The sequence below is a fragment of the Xenopus laevis genome, chromosome 9_10S (genome assembly GCF_017654675.1).
Source record: "Xenopus laevis strain J_2021 chromosome 9_10S, Xenopus_laevis_v10.1, whole genome shotgun sequence".
Taxonomy (NCBI): Eukaryota; Metazoa; Chordata; class Amphibia; order Anura; family Pipidae; genus Xenopus; species Xenopus laevis.
The window spans coordinates 92,372,290-92,385,865 of NC_054388.1; the positions used below are offsets into that span (position 1 = coordinate 92,372,290).

Consider the following 13,576-nt stretch of genomic DNA (forward strand, 5'->3'; position numbering starts at 1 on the left):
AACACATTCTTGTTTTTTTTTTACAGACCAACAACCAAAAAACAACCACCACCAATGGGGCATTCTTGTTCTGTAGCACAAAAAAGCAACTTTGCCAAAAATAATAGCACATCTTTTAATACTTTAACAAAGGATGCTCTTTCAAGTGACACTCCTAATCCAACAGAAAAAGAAATGCCAATTGTCCATCATACTGAAAATAAAAGAGAGGTGTGTTGTCATGCACCAACCATTTTTTCCTTGCTGGCCAACAGCACACACATATGGGGGCAGATTTAAGGTGCGAAGTGGCTAAAGCTAGCGACAATTCGCTAGCGTTGCCATGGACTGGGATGCCAGGGGCCCACCAGAAAACCTTAGACCAGGGGTGCCCAAAAGATAGATCGGGATCTACCAGTAGACCTTTAGCTGGTGATCAATAGATCTCAAAACACTGTCAACAAACAGCTTGTCTAAATCATCCTCCTGTTTCATACTTTTCATTCAGATATTTATTATGTTAAGGTTACATAAGAAAAAGTTGTTTGTTCAATATAGCAATATACATTTTCTCATAAATCAATATTTAAGTAATATTTTCCATGGAAATGAATGCTAACAATGTTTTTATGGATGTATATCCTAATGGGACAACATCACTAAAAGTAGACCCCTCATTAGTAAAGTATGGGTACTCCTGCCATAGACCGTGAGCCCAATTTCCAAACTATTATTCCTCCTCTCCTCACTAAACCTTTTTATTCTCCTAGTCTTTTATATCTACTTACTATATTCTTCCATTATTACACATTTTTCCTCATAAAGAAAAAGGGAATAACCATGAAATAGGCCAATTGGTTAGAAGCAAGAGGGCCCACTGACACCTGGGCCCACCAGGAGTTTTCCCGGTATCCCAGTGGGCCAGTCCAACACTGCCAACAACAACACTACCACTTTATGATGTTCCAGCAGCTAGACATCATGATCCTTTTTTACACAGTTACCAACCACATCCTTATTCCAATGTGTCTCCTTATATGGGGCCTACACAAAAGCCTTCTTTGCAACAATTGATGGCTACACGTCTTCTTCAAATTAACCAATACTTTAAAAACATCAAACACTGCATTAGAACAAAATAATCCAAGCGCTTTATTGAGTGTTTCCTACAAACCCAAATATTGACATAGTTGACAATGCAAGTCATCCTGTAAGTGAAGCAGAATGTGAGGAAGCAGAATGTGAGGAAGAAGAATCCCAATCACATGATGATGCCCCTGAAGAAGCCAATGAGTCAGCGAAACGCATAGGGCAGCATAGGTGGAGGGTGGTGAGAGTAGCTCCGACCGCTCCCAACGTAGATAGGCAGGTACGCCTGGAAAAATGGAAGGGAGGGGGTTACAGTCCTGATTGGGGGTATACCTACCTAATAGGATCACTTGAGCGAATTTGGTCATGCTGCAAGTTTGCACGAGGCCAACCACTCGTCCACCTGGGCAATTTTATTTCAATGTTTTTAAGGAAACGGTCCAGCACTGACATAATTAATGCAGTGGGTTTGTTTGGTTGTGGGAAGCGTGGCACACTAAGGGTGTGTGTGGGAGTTGTAGGGCGAGTGTTCAGGCTATCAGGACACTTGACTCACACTTCAGTTGTTTGGGTGATTGTGATACTTTGTATTCAACCTTGCAGACCAGCTATCAATTAAACATTGTTGCGCAGTGGATGCTAAATTTAGCAATTGAGTGTTTCCTACAAACCCAAATATTGACATAGTTGACAATGCAAGTCATCCTGTAAGTGAAGCAGAATGTGAGGAAGAAGAATCCCAACCACATGATGATGCTGTATTTTCAGAGGAGCCAGAGAAGAATCAGAAGTTGACCGTTTTGAAGGGGCGATGGATCCTTTTTCTGTGTTGGATAAGGCATTATAATCTTTCAAAAATTCCTATGTGGAAACACAAATAAAAATGATATGGTGAAAATAGTAAATTACGTTTCCAGTTGGCCCCAACACTGAAAACAATGGAGCACACAAACTGAACTCCTAAAGCAACATTTGACTGCACAATGACACCTGTTTGAAATCAGTCGTTGGCAGATATTTCTTCACCAATGTGTAAGCTTGTAGAAAACACTCAAAAATGCGTTGAAATAATTTCCATATCTCATGCTGACAACACACCAACCACTTCTAAATTGTAATGTTACACAATGGCCAAAGAAAAACAGATCAACAAGATTGCCTGTGTTACACAACAACAACAACAACAGCAAAGTGCTATAGCATGTCCCACCTCAAATATTCCCAAAAAAAGGTAAGAAATAATTGTTAAACACACAGTATAAGGCCATAATTATTCTTATAAGATTGTATTATTGTCCTGATTTGTCGAATTTGCTGTATGGATACTGTATTTTGGTTGTAACATTTGCACCAATTGCCTTTTTTATTTGAGACCATGGCCAAGTGTTTGTAAGTGGATATAATAGATTTTTAGCCACATAAGCATACAGTATATAATGCAGAACATCCCCTGAATGGTCCAAACTGCAGAAGAGCATCTTGAGTAATCCAAATGCATGCTCAATGATGTATCTGGCCCTTTGATGAGCTACATCGTACCTTTGTTCACCAGGTGTGGCTGGATTAGCAATTGGAGTAAACAGCCAAGATTGACACCCATAACCATCATTGCCTGAAAAAGATTGGAAATATGCTTCAATCAATATTTTAAATTTTTTATGGTATCTACAATTACATTTTTCGTCGAATTTGGGTATCCTGCGGTCAAAGTAAAATCGTTCGATCGCACGATTAATTCCTTCAAATCGAATGGTTCGAAGGATTTCAGCGATCGATCGAACGATTATACTTTCGACTTCCAAAAACGTTGCAAAATGCTCTAGAAGCTCCCCATAGGCTAACATAGCACTTCGGCAGGTTTAATTCGGTGAAGTATTGAAGTCAAAGTTTTTTTTAAAGAGACAGTACTTCAATTATCGAATGGTCGAATATTCAAACGATTTTACTTCAAATCGAATTTGAAGTCGTAGTATCCTATTCGATGGTCGAAGTATCCAAAAAATTACTTTGAATTTTTTTACTTTGAAAATTCCCTCGAATTCACTTCGACCCTTGATAAATCTGCCCCTAAATGTTTGCTAGGGTCCAAAACAAATAGTGATGTAGTACTAGGGATGTAGCGAACTGCCGATTTGGTGTTCGCGAACGCCGTTCGCGAACACCGGCAAAAAATGCAAACGTTCGCGAACAGTTCGCGAACTCGAACACCCGCTAAAATCGTTCGATTCGAACGATCGAAGGATTTTAATCGTTCGATCGAACGATTTTCATTCGAATCGAACGATCGAAGCATTCGATCAAATGCTTTTCATTCGATCGAATGCTTACAATCGTTCGAACGAATGGAAATCGTTTGATTTTTAGCGGTCGAAGGAATTCGAATGGTCGAATGGTCGAACGATTTGTATTCGAATCGAACGCGAACGCAAAATGCGAACGTCGCTCGACGTTCGCGAACATTTGGCGGACGCGAACGGTCGAAGTTCGCGCGAACAAGTTCGCCGGCGAACAGTTCGCTACATCCCTATGTAGTACTAGTCAAGTGTTATACATACAATTATTTAAAAAAAAAATAAGACAATTAGTGATATATTTGTAATAAATGTATTTTTAAAAAACTATAGAACATTTAAAAAAGTACTTTTGATAATGAAATATACAGTACATTGGTGTAGCTGTAAGTGCCATTAAAAACTTGTGAGATAAGGTGCATGTGTGAGAATAGAAGACGGAAAGAGGGGAAAAGGCTCTAGAGATAGGAGAAAAAGCATTTCTGTCAGTTCAAAGTGGTGTAAAGGGAAACCGAATGTTATTGCAAAAGGCTTCACACGATAAGTGGTTTCAGGTTGAACTGAATAGTGAAAAGTAAGCAGTCCTGATACTTTCAATGGGCCGTTAGCTAGCAAAAACATAAGTAACGGAAAGATATATTGATTAATGTTATAAGTATTTAGAGCAGTGAATTGCATAGCAGACACATGAAAACTTATCACATGAAATATACCATAACGCATTGAAGTGAATCAAGCCCAAATTGGCTAGCACGTATCACCCCATTATCTGGCTTTCAAACTTCAATATGAGGAAATACAGCCCATTAGGGCAGATAGGATATTGAATATTTTAATATTTTCAATTTTCCCTACAACCCTATTTAAAGGAGAGCCGAATTCAACATTATTGTTTAGACAGAGTACACACACCATGGGGCTTATTTATCAAGCTGTGTAAAAAATTGGAGAAAAAAAAAATCACCGGTGATGTGCCAATAGCAAACAATCAGTAATTCGATTTCAACAGTTAGAAAAAAAACCAAAGACATTATTGGATGCTATGGGCAACATCACTGGTGATGTTTCTCTCCCTTGTTTTACACAGCATAATAAATATAGTAAATAGGCCACCATAGCTTCTGTACCAGCCCAGGCCCCCAAAGCCCATAAGCAGGGAATATTTATGCCTCTATAAATCCCCCTCCCCATCTTCTTTCCTGTTGATTCAAATTCCATTCTCTGGGCTGCAGTCCATTACCTGATCTCAGGGTGCGACACAATATAAATTATAGGTATGGGATCTGTTATCCGGAAACCCATTATGCAGAAAGCTCTGCATTGCAGAAAGGCCATCTCCCATAGACTCCATTTTAATGAATTAAGTTGAATTTTTAACCTTGTTTTTGATCCCAACTAACTATTGGGTTTAATTAATGTTTGAATTAATTTTTAGTAAACGTAAATGATGGAAATCCAAATTATGGAAAGATCTCTTAATCAGAAAAGCCCAAGTCCCAAGTATTCTGGATAACAGCTTCCATGACTGTATGTAGTCACAATGTAAAATGAATGATACAAGGCTTTTTTTATTTTAACAACCCTTTATTATATCAACAGCAGCTCAGAGTACACTGAGCATGTGCAGTGTCATTGGCATTCAAAAGATAGCCTAGTAAGATCCAAGTGGAGAGTTGCTGTGGACAAAGGCCTAGATCATAACTGATATAGAGCTGATGGACCCCTCCACTGGGACAGTGAGCTCAGTATATAAAATGCAACATTTCTACCCATTCTTTTTCAAGCTTTAGTTTTTATTTAAAGAAGAAAGGGCCCTAGTCAATAAACAAAAGTTGGGTCCCCAAGAATTGTTATATGATGTTATCATTAGAATTCAGTGTTTTACCCATGGAAATTTCTTTGTAAGGGGCCAAGTCTTGGATTGGGCACCTCCCTTCTCAAGCTTAAACCCAGTCCTGTCCCTGATTTTTTTTTCAGCACTTAAATTTATGTCACACTACAGTATTCCGTATTTAACTGATTCTGCTATCTGGATTACCATCCCAAAGATATTAGAGAAGTCAAGCCTTTTCAATTGAAAGGCAAATGTTAGTTATAGTGTCAGTTAGAACGCAAATATAATAAAAGGGAAGACAGACACTTTGTGGCTCTCCCTCCCTGTTTTCATATTATTTGTCCTTTAAATATTCACAAAATGTCTATTAAGGCTAATATTCCGCTGCGCATATCCCTTTAAAGGCAATCAGATGCCTATGAAAATACCATTATGTATTCCCTTAAATTAAATGTAATCTGTCTTTGCATATGATACTCAGCTGCTTATGATATCTCCTTGATTATCTCTTGTCATTCCACATGACATCTGTGTACATAACTTGTCAAATCACTCGCCTGCATTATGCACATGATGATTGCACAAGTACCTAGCAGTATTTCATTCTACAGTCATTTTTGTATCCAGCCCACTGCAGAAACATTGCTGGGGATAGTTAAGAATGATCTTGATGTGACCTCTAGCCGAGAACAACACTATAGGCTAAAATCAAAATAAAAGTGCATTTAAAATATGTATGTGTAATTTTATTTTAAGACACCCATGGTGTCACAGCTTTGCCCAAGAACAACAGCTATGATAGAAAAGTAGTGGATAATAGATGGACAAGTTATTGCCTTGGGTCACTGCTGGGTTCATTACAGTAAAACAAACCAGTGACTGTTGTAAAGCAATGGCAGTATGCGGGGCCTATATGCTTTTCTGTAAAACAAATCATCCTACCAAAGGATTAGGGGATACTATGATAATAACACCTATCGCATATGGGGCATCTTTGTAAGATATGTGGGACATGACTGATCTTTGTAAGACCTATGGCACATGGGACATTTGGTAAGACCTATGGAACATGGGGTGTATTCATAAGACCTTTGGCAAATGGGGCATCTTGGTAAGTCCTATGGCACATGGGGCATCTTGGTAAGATCTGTGGGACATGGATCATCTTTGTAAGACCTATGACACATGGGGCATCTTGATAAGACCATTAGCAAATGGGGCATCTTATTAAATATGTGGCAAATGGATCATCTTTGTAAGACCTATGGCACATGGGGCATCTTGGTAAGACATGTGGGATATGGATCATCTTTGTAAGACCTATGACACATGGGGCATCTTGGTAAGACCTATGGCACATGGGACATATTGGTAAGACCTTTGGCAAATGGGGCATCTTATTAAATCTATGGCAAATGGGGCATCTTGGTAAGATCTGTGGCACATAGATAATCTTAGTAAGATCTGTGGGACATGGATCATCTTTGTAAGACCTATGAAATATGGAGCATCTTGGTAAGATCTATGGCACATGGGGTATTTTGGCGAGATCTTTTTCAAATGGGGCATCTTGGTAAGACCTATGGCAGATTGGGCATCTAAGTAAAATATGTGGCACATGCATCATCTTTGTAAGACCTATGGTACTTGGGGCATCTTGGTAAGACCTATAGCACATGGGACATCTTGGTAAGACCTTTGGCAAATGGGGCATCTTATTAAATCTGTGGCAAATGGGGCATCTTGTTAAGACCTATGGCACATGGGCATCTTGGTAAGACCTTTGACAAATAGGACATCTTGTTAAATCTGTGGCAAATGGATCATCTTGGTAAAACCTATGGCACATGGGGCATCTTGGTAAGATCTGTGGCACATGGATCCTCTTTGTAAGACCTATGGAATATGTGGCATCTTGGTAAGACCTATGGAATATGTGGCATCTTGGTAAGACCTATGGAATATGGGGCATCTTGGTAAGACCTATGGAATATGGGGCATCTTGGTAAGACCTATGGCACATGGGGCATCTTGGCAAGACCTTTGGCAAATGGGGCATCTTATTAAATCTGTGGCAAATGGGTCATCTTGGCAGGACCTATGGCACATGGTACATGAACAGCCATAAAGACAAAAAGATAAGAGGTAAACCATTCTGAAAAAACTTACAGTTTGGGGTACTTTATCCAGTGGCAACAAATCCGTTATCATTTATTTGTACAGCGCCAGCATGCTACACAGCACTTAATTAATAAGCAAATTAGACATTTGCATTCATCTTTGCAACTGTTATAGGTATGGGTTCCTGGACTGGAGAGCATTTTGTCCTCATAACCCCCAAAATGTAATATTTCAAGAAATACATTTTGACAAAAGTATTAGCTTTGAAATCTTTCCTTGGCTGTGTAAAACGCAGGCAGAAGGCCTGTTTGCTGCCATTCCTAAGGCAGCTCTGATTGGTTGCTGTAAGTGAGAGCCCCTGTGAGACTGCTAAGCAGAGCCGATTCCATCACAACATATCACAAATGCTTTCCTGGGACATCAGTCACATTTCTGAAACATATGTATGCATGTATCAATACAGCAACAGAAAAATTGGCATTATGGCAGCAAGAACTTTGCCAACATCAGATGCAAGATTAGAATACATGTGTAGCTGTTGGGAGTGGGCCAGTTAGAAACTGGTGAAAATCCCTGTCCAGATTTGTATATGCAGAGAGACAGCAGCTGTGGCTGGTTTAATCTCCCTGAGCAGGCTGAAGGCTAATAAGGTACAGTTGACCTCAGTAGGTTAAGACTAGAGTCAGCCAATAATAAGGCAATGCCAGGTTACAGGTGAATGGAAGGAGCTGTGTTGATATCACACTTATAATCACTTGTCTTTAATACACTGACCTCTGCTCACCCGACACCACAGGTCCTTTGAGGTCATTTAATTCTAAATGTCAAAGGTTCTAATGCCTTTAGGGCTGTGTTGATGCCTCAGCTTTGGAAATTGTGCAGTATAGATTCTGGTGGAATGATAGCATTAGAAAACATTGGGCTGACACAATCATTTTAACAAATGTACAAATACATCCTGGCTCTGGTGTGGTCAAGTTTTTCTTTTCTTAAAGGAAAACTAATCTATATGCCCCAAAATGAATACAGATTGTTTGCATCGTATTAAGTGACACATTAAAGAAACATACCAAGCTGGAATATACATTTTTTTCATCTCTTGCCTTGAACCACCATTTAATGATATTCTCTGTGCTGCCTCAGAGATCACCTGAACAGCAATTCTGCAGCTCTAACTGTAACGGAAAAAAGTGCAGGAGTAAAAGACAGAACTCTGTCTGTTAATTGGCTCATGTGACCTAACATTTATGGTTTGATAGGTTTTATGTGTGCATCGTGAATCCTAGGATCCCAGGGGGTGGCCCTTGGTTCTTAAAGGAGAACTAAAGACAAACTAAAGAATTAGCTAGAAATGTTGTACATTGTGTTTTGGGCTTCTGTACCAGCCCAAGGCAACCACAGCCCTTTAGCAGAAAAGATCTGCGTATCCAAAGATGCCCCAGTAGCTCCCCATCTTCTTTTCTGCTGATTCACTGCACATGCTCTGTGCTGCTGTCACTTACTGAGCTGAGGGACCCACTCACAATATACAGTACACATAGAATAGAAATGTCACAATATAAGCCTGATTAGTAATTAATACAGATAATGACTACATGGCAGCACAGAAACCAGTGCAATTAGCATCAGAATGTAATAATCAGCCCTGTAGCATCAGCTCATATTACAGGCCAACCTCATTTTCTGCTTGATAATTTATGACAACCCCTAAGCTTAGCTTCTCAACAGCTGCTCAGAGCCCACCGAGAATGTGAGTGTCACAGACACACCAAGATGGTGACCCCCTGTGACAAGTTTGAAGTCCTGGATCATTGCTGATATTGACAAGCTGAAACTTTAGGCTGGTGCAATAAATGCAGTATATAAAATAGGCAATTTTTACCCATATTCGTTTTTAGGGGTTACTTCTCCTTTAAAATAATAATTTTCTATTTAGTATTAACCAATGGCACATATTACTAGGGTAATCAGGTAGGGTTTCACATATGAGTATTTGATGAAATATATTTTTAAGTAGACCTACATTGTTTAGGGGTGACATTAAGTTAAAGCCCTGCTGAATTTCAATAACAGGGACCAATCATTGTATCAAAAGGCTTCTAAATTACTATTTGATGAAATGAGTCTGCTGCAACTGCGACCAATGCATTAACACATGAATGCAAATAATGAGTGCAGTTACGGGGCTTACTTACAAGCAAATATGCCGCTGTGGTCCTGCAAATTTGAGTTGTTGTGCAAAAGAATCCCATTGAATGAAGATACTTGGGTCAAAAGTTGATCCTTGCATTTCCCTCTTCCTTAACGTCAACAGGTGTACGTGCACACAATTTAGTAGAAGAGACATGACCGATGCAATTGCACTTAATGGAATTCTATGGACGTGCAAGGAGCATGTTCAGGTATGGGATCCGTTATCTGGAAACCCATTATCCAGAAAGCTATGATCGGCCCATGGCCGGCCTGATTATGGATTTCCTGCTGGAAGATTAACCAATATTGCACGTCTGGTCACACATAAATGGCTCAATGCATCTTAGAATGTCAAACATGTAATGAAACCTAAGACAGGCTGAGTATTTTATGAATATACACAAAATGAAATGGCATAATCAAAAATATCATTAACTCCCCATTCATCAGTAACCAGCTGACCTTACTCCATAATATTTCACATTGGATCCCCTAAGGATGAGTTTATATTTTTGGCAACGCATTCACTGCAGCAAATTCTCCTTAATGGCTCCCTGAGATGTTGTTCCCATGAAATCTGCATTTTCCTTTAACCTGTGAGCAGATATGTATAAGCTGAATCCTTCATAACTCTTTGATCAGTACTTTATATGCTCATAAGTGCAACATGACTGGTACAACATATGGAAATCCTTATGGTCACAGTGTCTTAGACTTTGACTTCTGCTCTGATTGTATTACTGTAACTGAAATAACTGGATGCATCGTGTTCAGATGGCAGTACTACCGTGAATGTCTTCGAACTAGTTGCGTGGTTCCTGGTGAAAACAACATTAGGCAAATAATACTTTTGCATTGCTGATTTTAGTTGACTTTACCTTAAAAAGTAGCCACTTAAAGGTCTTGCGTTTCCATTTAGCAGATGAGTCAATATTGCACAATACTAACATTCAACTCAACCTTTGGGAACCCCTTAAATAACATTTTTAAGCATGTTTTAAAAACATAGATAATTTGCTGAGGCAGAAGTAAAGGCACAATAAAATGATATAATCAAACACAGTCATTAAGCCCCATTTCTTAGTGACCTGCTGATCTTACTAAATATTTTACATTGTATCCCCCAATGATAAGGTCACACAAGCACTAGCTTGTTACTATTACCCCATGAAATGCTGTTTCTTTAAAAACCAGTTGAGTAAAGGAATAACCCTTCAAATCACTTCTGGGTGCTTTTTTTTTTATCTACAAAGCATTACAACTCCTTCCCTGAATTTTTCGATATATTGTTGTCTAACAGCCTACAATTTAAATGGATTTATTTGGGGTTGCATGTTGCAGGTCTAAACATGACAGTCCATAATGATGAAGTGGAAAAATATCTTCACAGTTTTAAAAATTGTTAAATAATAAACTGAAAGGTTTGCTCATGTTCAAACTATTGCCTTCAAAATATCACATCATTAAATAAGTGGAGTCCACAGTGAAAAGTTACAATGAAAATGTTATATGACCTTAAAATAAGTAATGTAAACATTCTTAGATTATATCTAAGCACCAGGAGAAAGTAGTATCAGAACAATCCCAGGATAAAGTTCTGGGAAAGCACCAATCAGAGTTGCATGTTATAAAAAAATATCAAACCATTATTACAAATAGAAAGAATAAAGATACCGTTGCTAGCCTTTGATCGCACTCTATCGCCAGGCGACTTTTCGCTCTGGCGAATGGTTGTTACTCCACAAATTCACTAAAGTGCGGATTTTACTGAACGTTACCTCTTTTGCCAGATTTGTCCTCGCCACCTCAGACCAGACAAAGTGCGTAAAAGAAGCTAGATCTTCCTCAATCTTACATCATATCCTGTGTGCCGAAAATGCATTAAAGTTCAAAAAACGCTGGTGACTTTAATTTTTTTTAAGGGGGGATTGCCTGCAAAAGTCCTAACAAACTGTTTTTTGGGTAACCGGTTTTCTCCAGGCATTTAGGGGCCGATTCACTAACTTCGAGTGAAGGATTCGAAGTTAAAAAACTTCGAATTTCGAAGTTTTTTTTGGGGCTACTTCGACCTTCGAATGGGCTACTTCGACCTTCGACTACCACTATTGAAGGATTCGAAGTAAAAATCGTTTGACTATTCGACCATTCGATAGTCGAAGTACTGTCTCTTTAATAAAAACTTCGACCCCCTAGTTCGCCACCTAAACGCTACCGAAGTCAATGTTAGCTTATGGGGAAGGTCCCCATAGGCTTGGCTAACTTTTTTTGATCGAAGGATATTTCTTCGATCGTTGTATTTAAATCCTTCGAATCGTTCGATTTGAAGGATTTAATCGTTCGATCGAAGGAATTATCCTTCGATCGTTCGATCGAACTATCTGCGCTAAATCCTTCGACTTCGACATTCAAAGTCGAAGGATTTTAGTTCCTAGTCGAATATCGAGGGTTAATTAACCCTCGGTATTCGACCCTTAGTGAATCGGCCCCTTAATAACATATGAAATATTCATTTTACAGTGGGCTCATGTGTAGGGAATTATATTAACTCTCTTGTCTTTATTAAGGTTCCCTGGACATTTGTAATAAAAAGTGGTAACTTCAAGCATTTGCACCAACATTTATAAATAAAGACATCCATACAACTGTAAATTACCCACGTATGCAAATTTACCTAAGCGCAAGTTCACTAGCAAAATTTTGCTAGGCACAAACGAACCATAGCACATCTTCCCTATGAAATGCTCGCATTGCCGAAGTAGCGGTAGCGAAAAGTCAGCCAACGTTCGGCGCTCAGGGCGAAACTTCACACATTAGTGAATTAGCGTAGTGGTAGCGAAACTTGCGTCTGGTGAAGTGGTGCGATGTGTGCGAAGCGGTCGCTGGCGACAATTTGCCCTTGGAATCAGAGGGGTATATTTATCAAAGAGTGAAGTTAGAGATCGTCACAGTTCTCTAGAGTGAAATTCTGCCACTCTCAATTCATTTCTATGGGATTTTGAAAGGCGCATTTATCAAAGGATGAACTTTCATTTTCACCCATTGATAAATACTCTTTTAAAAATCCCATAGAAATTAATAGAGAGTGACGGAATTTCACTCTAGCGAACTGGGCAATCTCTAACTTCACTCTTTGATAAATATACCCCAGAGACTCCCCCTTGCAGGTGTGCAATCCGGCAGACTTATTGAAACTAAACTTATTGAATACTAAATAAGGGATCAAAACACATCATTATTTTTAGATTTTTTAAATATTGTTTTGTAAATGATGTGATTTTAATATACAAAATAAAAGTTATGTTTTAATTCACATTTGAGTGCTCCCATAATAAAGTAATGCTACAGCTGTAACCTTATTATTCTTTTAAACATTGTTTCAGCACAATCCATATGTCTTGAATTTTCCAGTAACTAGAATAAAACTAGGAGATTCTAATTTACCTTTACATTTTATTATTTGCTTTCCATTGGAGCAGAGGCAGTAAGCAAGCCCAATTGACCCCTCTTTGACGAAAGAGTTGGAGAGAGAAGGAAAGCCCAGAAAAGAAAAGAAGGCGGCCCTTCACTCTAAACATTAAAGTAGTTGATAGAGCTGCAGTTAAACTGCTTGTGATAAAATTTTTTACATGAGACTGGATGCAGGGAGAAATGTAAGTTATTCTGGTGGATTTTTATGGGATTTTTAAATAATAGATTTACTTACTGTATCCTTTATGTAAGAAATCTATTTTTGAATTCCTTGCATAAAATAGGGCATTGTTAGTTTACTGATAAACCCCTGGGTTATTGAACTCTTTTATCTGTAAAACAAACACATGAGGTAAAGTTGGGAAATAATTTAATTATAGGAAAAAATAAGAATATGCGAACATATTTTTAAAAAGAATGGGCTATATGTATTTCTACCACTAGTGCTCTTTCTTGTGCTCATGTTGAACATATACCATTTTTACAATTATGGTTTAAAGTATAAGTCACAAAAACATAGCTCTTACAACTGGGCTGACTCATTTTATGCAAAGACCTTGCCCTGTCACAAAAACACGTCAAGCATATCTTTGATCTCCCA

The 13,576-nt window shown here is 38.6% G+C and overlaps 1 long non-coding RNA gene across 1 annotated transcript in view; it reads right to left on the bottom strand.

Moving 5' to 3' along the window:
• Nucleotides 1-1,107: 1,107 nt before the first annotated feature.
• LOC121399085 overlaps nucleotides 1,108-13,576 on the bottom strand; it is an 83,211-nt gene continuing 70,742 nt past the window's right edge. The window contains exons 2-3 of the long non-coding RNA XR_005964742.1: nucleotides 2,608-2,680; nucleotides 1,108-1,929 (exon numbers count right to left, since the gene is read on the bottom strand). This is a non-coding gene — a long non-coding RNA (uncharacterized LOC121399085). The remainder of the gene's footprint in view (nucleotides 1,930-2,607; nucleotides 2,681-13,576) is intronic.